At 36.5% G+C, this 9,549-nt stretch overlaps 1 pseudogene; it reads left to right on the top strand.

The window, feature by feature from the left end:
- The first annotated feature begins 3,752 nt into the window (after positions 1-3,752).
- Positions 3,753-8,332, top strand: LOC142870430 (olfactory receptor 5G25-like; annotated as a pseudogene).
- The last annotated feature ends 1,217 nt before the right edge of the window (positions 8,333-9,549 follow it).

Here is a 9,549-nt window from a genome sequence, read left to right as displayed (position 1 = left end):
AAAGACACCTGCACTCGAATGTTTATAGCAGCACAATTCATAATTGCAAGGCTGTGGAAACAGCCCAAGTGCCCATCAATCCAGGAATGAATTAATAAAATGTGGTATATGTATACCATGGAGTACTATTCAGCTCTAAGAAACAATGGTGATATAGCACATCTTATATTTTCCTGGTTAGAGCTGGAACCCATACTACTAAGTGAAGTATCCCAAGAATGGAAAAACAAGCACCAGATATATTCTCCAGCAAACTGGTATTAACTGAGTAGCACCTAAGTGGACACATAGGTGCTACAGTAATAGGGTATTGGGGAGGTGGGAGGGGGGAGGGGGGCGGGTATATACATACATAATGAGTGAGATGTGCACCATCTGGGGGATGGTCATGATGGAGACTCAGACTTTTGGGGGGAGGGGGGGAAATGGGCATTTATTGAAACCTTAAAATCTGTACCCCCATAATATGCCAAAATAAAAAAAAAAATAAAAAAAAAAAGCTGGAAAAAAATTTATATAAAACTCATAAAACATATTATTATTGTAAAATTGTTTCATTTGGAGGTTATTCGAAAATTGATTTAGAAAAAAATAAAACAAGCTGAAAAGTAACTAGTAAGTAGAAGAGAGATATCAAGAAAGTTATGGATGTGAAGCTGTATTTTTTGATATGAAAGATTAAAAAGAAGATAATTTGGTATTATGAATGCTTCCATGTAAATTTTTGTCCCGAAAGAAAATGACCAGATATATAGAAAAGGGGAAATTTAAGACAAAACCAAATCCAAGCATGCCATTGACGGTCTTTGTAAATTGTGATAAGATTTGTAAAACAAAATTCATAAAAAATTCTAATCAGAAAATTAGATAAGAAAAAGAAATAAGGGGGGAGGTGGGAATGGGTACATACATATATAATGATTGCAATGTGTACCATCTGGGGAATGGACACCCTTGAAGCTCTGACTCTGGGAGTGGGGAAAGGGCAACATACATAACCTAAACTTTTGTACCCCCATAATATGCAGAAATAAAAAAATAAAAAAAGAATGAGTAGTCCCCTTCCCCTGAAAATGTTCAACCTCACTAATCATCAGAAAAATGAAAATTAAAACTACAGCAGAATAACACCTTACCCTTCTCAGAATGGTCATTATTAAAAAATCAGAAAACAATAGATTTGGTGTGGATGAACTGAAAAAGGAATGCATGTACACTATTGGTGGGACTATAAAATTAGTACAACCTCTATGAAAATCAGTTTGGAGATTCCTCAAAGAACTAAAACTAGATCTACCATTTGATCCAGCAATCCCACTACTGGGTATCTATCCAAAGGAAAAGAAGTCATTATATCAAAAAGACACCTGTACCCGAATCTTTATTGCAGCACAATTCACAATTGCAAATATGTGGAATCAACCCAAGTGCTTATCAGTTGATGAGTGGATAAAGAAAATGTGGTATATATACACCATGGAGTACTACTCAGCCATAAAAAGGAATAAAATAATGTCTTTTGCAGCAACTTGGATAGAATTGGAGAAAACATTGTCCTAAGTAAAGAATCTCAGGAGTGGAAAAATAAATACCACATGTTCTTACTAATAAATTGGAGCTCAACAATGGGTTACACATGTTCATAACAAGGTGTAAAAGACATTGGAAATTAAGAAGGGGGAAGTGTGGAAGGTAGTTGAGGGATAAAAAACTTACCTATTAGTACAATGTACATTATTTTGGTAATGGGTGCACTAAAAGCCCAGATTTCAGCATTACACAATTCATCCATGTAACAAGAACAATTATACTCCCCGATATTTTTAAATAAATATTATTAAAAAATAAAAAGCAGAAAGACAAATGGCCAGCAAACATGAAAAAATGTTCAACATCACTGATTATAAGAAAAATGCAAATTAAAACCACAGCGCGATACCATCTTACTCCAATTAGAATGGCCATTATTAAAAAGTCAAACACAATAAATGTTGGCATGGATACGGTGATAAGGGAACATTTACATCCCGTTGATGGGAATGTAAATTAGATCCCTCTATGGGGATCAGTACGCAGCTTTCTCAAAGAACTAAAAGTAGATCTACCACCCAATCCTGCAATCCCATTACTCTGTATACATCCAAAGGAAAATAAATCATTTTATCAATTACCTGCATTCATTTGTTTATCCAAACACAATTCACAAATGCAAAGATATGGAATCAACCTATGTGCCCATGAACCCATGAGTGTATACAGAAAATACAGTAAGTATGTATGTATGTATGTATGTATGTATGTGTATGCACACACACATACACACACACACACCACAGAATACAACCCAGCCATGAAAAAAGAATGAAATATTGTATTTTGCAGCAATGTGGATGGAACTGGAGGCCATTACCCTTTATGAAGTCACTCAGGCACAGAAAAATAAGTTATGCATGTTCTTACGTATAAGTGGGAGCTAAACTATGGATACTCAAGGACACACAGAATGGTACAGTGGATATTGGAGACTCAGAAGTGGGGAGAAGGTGAGGGATGAAAAATTACATATAAGGCACAATGTACACTATTCAGGTGATGGGTACAAACTTCAGACACTATATAATATATACATGTAATGAAATTCAACTTTACACTCTAATTCTACTAAAATAAAACAATAAAAATATATACTGAACACTTCCTTTTTAAGAATCTCCTTGTCTGTTTTTTACTTTTTTTTTTTATTTCAGCATATTATGGGGGGTACAAATGTTAAGGTTATGTATCTTGCCCATGTCCCCCTCCACCCTCAAGTCACAGCTTCAAACATGACCATACCCCAGATGTTGCACATCTCACTCATTATGTATATATATACTCATTCCCTCCTCCCCCTTCCTACCTGCTGACACCTGATAAATGTTATTCCTATATGTCCACTTAGGTGTTGATCAGTTAATACCAATTTGCTGATGAGTACATGTGGTGCTGGTTTTTCCATTCTTGGGATATTTCACTTAGTAGAATAGATTCCAGCTCTATCCATGAAAATACAAGAGGTGCTATATCACCATTGTTTCTTAAAACTGAATAGTACTCCATGGTATACATATACCACATTTTATTAATCCACTCTTGGATTGATGGGCACTTGGGTTATTTCCACAATTTTGCAATTGTGAATTGTGCTGCTATAAACATTAGAGTGCAGCTGTCTTTTTGTGGAGTGTCATTTGATCTTTTGGGTCAATGCCCAGTAGTGAAATTGCTAAATCAAATGGTAGATCTACTTGTATCGCTTTAAGGTATCTCCATATTGCTTTCCACAGAGGTTGAACTAGTTTGCAGTCCCACCAGCAGTGTGGGAGTGTTCCTGTCTCTCCGCATCAACACCAACATTTATTGTTTGGTGACTTTTTGATAAAGGCCATTCTTACTGTAGATAAGTGATATGTCATTGCAGTTTTAATTTGCATTTCCCTGATAATTAGAGATGTTGAGCTGGGAAATATATTGTGGAAAATCTTACAAAACTGCTGCTTGTTCTTATAGGGTGGGTGGATGCAATAGCAATTCAATGTTAATTTGTAGCAACTGCTTTGAAGAAAAATAAAACTGGGCAAAGGGAAGAAAGTCAATGAGAGTTGAGATGGCGTTAGCAATACTCTATTCCAAAAGATGATGAGAGAAGGCCTCTCTGGTGAGGAGATCTTGTAGCAGAACCTGCATAAAGTGAAGAAGTGAATTTTGCAGACATGTGGAAAGAAACTGTTTTAGCAGAACAAAGAAAGACACTGAAGATTCTGGGGTAGGATCCTGCTTTGCTAGTTTCAAGAAAAGAAAGTGGAGTGAGGGAGGGAGGAGAGTAGGAGATGCTAGGCTTTTCTGTTAATCCACTTCATTGGATTCTTTTGTCATTTAAAAAAGTTAATTTTCTCAAAGCACTTAGAAGAGTGTGCCACATGCAGTAAACACCACTAGCGATAAGATTAATGTCCTGCGGCAACTTTTATGTGAATAAAGGTCATTGCTTTTCTGAAATACCTTGAGGAATTCCTCAGTATTTACAAAAAAATAATTCAAACTCCTTTGCCTACTATTAAAATGTATAATAAGTTTAAGCCCAAATATGTTTCCAGACTTAACATTTGAAAATTTCATACAGCCAGTATGGAATCTCTTTATCTCTCAAAGGTGCTATCCAGATTTATGGCTATCCATTGCTGCATTGAAGCCCCCAGTCCACTTCATTTTTAATCCCCTATATCTTAGCCTCCCTTTGAGCTTTACCACCTCCATGAGATTATTTACAAACTCTTCTGTTTGCGAGGATCTCACCTACTTAGAACTCCTGCCCCAACGTGTAGGTCCCTAGGGCTTCTGCGTACCCAGATTCCCCTCTAACTATAATCTCTCTGAAGCAGGGCTCTCTTTCAGAGTTCTCAAATTTGCATTTCTAGAGAAATTCTAGAAACACTATCTCTCTTTTTTGTGGGGGGCTGTTAAGGGAAGAGAGAGAGTGGGAGAGATTAATTTATGCAATTACAGTTAATCCAAAATCCCCCAAATTATTGTCCAAGAAAATAACTTTAATATCTTCCCTGTGGACCTGCTTGCCTGAGCTTGTGGTTCATTGAGGGAGTTGGCACCAATTTACTGAAAAGCTCTTTAGGAAAATCTCTCCTGTGTGCTGTGCAGTATTGAATCAATGAAGTTTCTTTAAAAATGCTATTGGAAGGCTCCATTGTCAAGATGGTGCCACTATATTATTTCTTGTTTGGACACCTGAAGAAGCTGAGAAGAAGGAAAATTTGTTGGGTAATTTATTTTCTTATAAGAAACTTGGTTTTTCAATTCACTTTGGCATAGGCAGGCAAAGAGTCCAGGGCTTGTTTCTTCAGATGGGTGAGTTACATGATGACCTGCATTGGATTCCAGAGGCCAAGGAGTTTAGAAGCCTGGGAAAACATCATCTCTAAGGCCACAGTGAAAAAGAACTTGGTACAAATAGAGTATTTAGTGTTGTTTTTGGCTTAAATGACCTAACTTAAAGTTACATTTTTGTTAAATTTTGTATTTTCCATAGGGATGATGGAATGTGCTAGAAGGTTTGGGGCTCATCAAATGTGAGAATTCAGAAGCCTTGGCTTCTCTGAGTCTTAATTATTTGATTTATCAGGTAGAACACAAACTTCTTAGTCAGCTGAATTGAATTCTTGTTCTGCTCATGCTCAAAGTCACATGCATGCCTAGTATTTTGGTTTTGGTTTTGTTTTTTTTTTCTTCTTGAATACAATCTTTGGCTTGGGTTAGGCTGGAAAAAATAGTTTCATAGCCTTTTCCACAGCCAACAAGTATTGTTTCACACAGAATTTCAGGTTTAATACCAATTTCAAAAGCACAGCAATTATAAGTATTCACTACCTGTGTTTCCAGAGAAATTTATTTGAGATCATCAATATGTACATTATAGGTTCAGGCTTCCAAAGTTTTCCATAACTTAAATTTATTTTGACCCTTAAAATGCTATTTCTATCTTCTTTGTGTAATGCATAATAAAAATGTAAGTGGGGAGATGAGTTTCTATGTTTAGAAAATATAGAATTCTTGAAACACTTTACTACTAAAGTAATAGTATTTTCTTATTAATCTTCAATTAAATCCCTCAAGGTTTTTTCCAAACTCCTTTGCCTCTGGGACAACAAAAGGCCAGCAGCTCATCCCTTTATGATTTTGCAGGTAACTAAAATGCTTTTTAGATTTTTGACTGGAGGGGAATGCTGTGTGACATTTTTTAGTACTTCTTCTGCCACACATACCATGAATATTTTCATTTTATTTTACTGTTGGAATCATTATGAATATTTCAAGATACAAAATATATGCCTCCCTTCCTCAATTTTTCCTCTTTTCTTCTGTCTTAATTTTCCCTTCTTCTCCCTTCTCATTTTTTCATTGTTGTTCTAAATTTTTATTTTCAAATAATTATAGATTCATGGGAAGCACACAGAGGTGTAATGTATCCTGCATCCACTTTCCCTAATGGTTATGTCCCATGTAACTATGGTACAACATGTAAACCAAGAGACTGTAATTAATATGATGTGCGTGTGGAGTTCCATATCTTGTTATCACATGTGCAGATTTGTTTAACGACCATTGCAATCAGAATACACAACTCTTCCATCACCACAAAGATCTCCATTGCGCTACTCTTTTATATTCAGCCCACCACCCTTTCTCCCTCCATTCCTAATCCCTGGCAACCATTCATCTGTTCTCTATTTCTATGATATTGTCACTTTTAAAATGTTAGATACATGAAATTACAGAGTATGTGACATTTGGGATTGGCTTTTTTTCAATTCAGTATAATGTCCTTGAGATCTATCCAAGTTGTTGCCTGTGTCATAGTTTGTTCCTCTTTGTCACTGAGTAGTATTCCATGGTACCACAGTTTGTTTAGCCATTCATCTATTTTAGGAAATTTTGATTCAAATTTTGGACTATTACAAATAAAGGTACTACAAACAATCTTGTAAAGGTTTTTGTATGAACATAAGTTTTCACTTCTCTGGGATAAATGACCAGCAGTGTCCCTGTTCCTTATTGAAATATTTGTTCTTTCCCAAGCACCTGGAAAACTGGGTGAGTCACAGAACCTGCTCAATATTTGAGAAGTAGCCCTTTCATTGATGGATTTAAAAATTCAAGGGAAAGTGAATGGATTAATGGATACATACACCCATGGTGTGAGGGAGTGCAGGCCGATCTGAGAAAGAGTCCCAAACAAGATAATGGTGAGTTGTTTGATCTCTGTTCCAATGATAAAATCTCTTGCTTCAATCTTCCTTCCCTTCTTGTAGGCAATTTGACTAACTGTTGCAATGGAAACTAAGTTATGTTGTGGGTTGGGGTGGTTGTATTCTTAACGCATGTTTACTATTAACCTAGAGTGAAGATAGGAAATGGCCTGAATTCATTGAATTTATATAATTCCTTTTGCTATGAAATGTTTCTCAAAACATCCTTGGTTCACAGACAGGTGTCTTTAGATAGGTAAGCTGGCACAGTTAAGAAGACTTGCCTTAGATGATCTCCAAATTTCAGTTCTAGGTCTAAAATTCTGATTCTGTACAAAAGTCCTCTTTTGACCAAGGAGGAAACTAAAGTGTCCAGTTTCATTTAGGGAAAACTCAGTGTGACCCAGATGGTTACCAGAGAGTTAGCAGGACTACCAGAAGTAGAACTCAAGACTTGGTTCTTAACCTTTGCTTTGTAACTTTAAAAAAGCATAAAAGTTAATTTAAATTTGATGTGAAACTAAGTAGCCTTTAATTCTGAATGGGTTGCATAGAAAAACCTTTTGTCTTGCTCATGACAGATTGAATCAGAAAGTAGCTTACAGAAATCAAACTTTGGTCACTGAATTTTTTTTTGTAGGATTAACAAATCACTTCCAGTACCAGGTTGTGCTCTTTCGGGTATTTCTCTTTGTTTATCTTGTCACCCTTCTGGGGAACTTGGGGATGATCACTCTCATTTGGATGGATTCCTGACTCAACACCCCCATTTTTCTCAGCCACTTGTCCTTTGTGTATGTCTGCTCCTCTTCTGTCACAGGTCCCAAGATGTTGACTGATATCTTCATGGACAAAAAAGTAATCTCTTTCTTTGGTTGTGCTGCCCAGTCATGGTTTTTTGGTCAATTTGTAGTAACTGAATGTTTCCTTCTGACTACCATGGTATATGACCGGTACATGGCCATCTGTAAGCCCTTGTACACACTCATCATTTCACAGCAGGTCTGTGTGCAGCTGGTGGTGAGGCCTTAAGCCATGGGTCTTATTAACACCTTGGCCCATACAACCTTCACCTTTCGCCTACCCTACTATGGTCCAAATACCGTTAATCACTTCTTCTGTGACCTTCGTCCTGTTTTATTCCTGGCATGTGCAGACATTCATGTCAATAAACTTTTAGTTTTTATCCTGGCTGGAGCCCTGGGAGAGCTCAGTTGTGTGATCATCTTGGTCTCCTACATTTACATTGTCATGGCCATCCTGAGGATCTGCTCAGCTGTTGGGAGGTACAAAGCCTTTTCTACCTGCTCTTCCCACCTGATAGCTGTCTCCATCTTTTATGGGACACTCTTCTTTATTAACATATGTCCAAGCTCTAGTTTCTCTCTAGGCATCAATAAAGTGGTTTCCTTGTTCTATCGATCTGTGATCCCCATGTTGATCCCAATGTTATCTACAGCCTGAGAAATAAGGACACCAAAGATTCTTTCAGAAGAAAGATTGAAAGGAAGAAGTTTCTTATATATAGGTGACCTAGGATACCAATTGTGCTAATGATAGTTTCCTTGGATGTGCTAAAGCTTTGTAATTTGATCAGAACCCATTTATTTACTTTTGTTTCTGCAGTGATTGCTTTTGGGATCTTCTTCAAAAATTCTTTTCCTAGGCCAATGTCTGAAAGGGTCTTCCCAACATCTTCTTCTAGAATTCTTAAGGTTTCCTGCCTGAGTTTTAAGTCTATTATCCATCTTGTATTGATTTTTGTGAGAGGTGAGAGGTAGGAATCCAGTTTCAATCTTCTGCTTGTAGCTATCCAGTTTTCCCAGCACCATTTATTGATAAGAGATTCTTTTCCCGGTGTATATTTTTGCCTGCTTTGTCAAAGATTAGATTACCATATGTGGATGGTTTCATCTCTAGATTCTCAGTCCTGTTCCAAAGGTCTATGTCTCTTTTCTTGTGCCAGTAACATGCTGTTTAATTACCATAGCCTTGTAGTACAGCTTGAAGTCTAGTAGACTGATACCACCCAGTTTGTTCTTTTTACTTAAGATTTCTTTGGCTATATGAGGTCTTCTCTGGTTCCATACAAAGCATAGAATTATTTCTTCTAGATCTGTAAAAAATGATGATGGTACTTTGATAGGGATTCCATTAATTCTGTATGTCACTTTAGGTAGTATGGACATTTTAACAATATTGATTCTACCAATCCATGAGCAAGGTATATTTTTCCATGTTAATATTCTCTACAATTTCTTTTCTTAGTGTTTCATAGTTCTCTCTGTATATGTCTTTGACATCTTTTGTTAAATATATTCCTACAGATTTGATTTTCTTTGAGGCTATTGTAAAATTTATTGAGTTTTTATTTCAATTTTAGCTTGACTGTTATTGGCGTATATGAATGCCTCTGATTGGTGTGTATTGATGTTGTATCCTGAGACTTTACTGAATTCATTTATTAATTATAAGAGTCTCTTGGTTGAATCCTTGGGGTTTTCTAGATATGATATCACATCGTTGGCAAAGAGAGAGAGTTTGATCTTAGCTGACCCTATTTGGATGCCCTTAATTCCCCTCTCTTGTCTAATTGCTCTAGCAGGGACTTCAGGCTCTATGTTGAATACAAGTGGAGATAGTGGGCAACCTTGTCTGATTCTAGTTCTAAGTGGGAATGGTTTCAATTTTTCCCCATTCGATATGATATTGGCCATGGGTTTATCATAAATGGACTTGACAATTTTAA

This window comes from Microcebus murinus, chromosome 4 (genome assembly GCF_040939455.1).
Source record: "Microcebus murinus isolate Inina chromosome 4, M.murinus_Inina_mat1.0, whole genome shotgun sequence".
Lineage (NCBI taxonomy): Eukaryota > Metazoa > Chordata > Mammalia > Primates > Cheirogaleidae > Microcebus > Microcebus murinus.
Note: the sequence above shows the minus strand (reverse complement) of the source record. Positions and strands in the feature narration are given on the sequence as shown.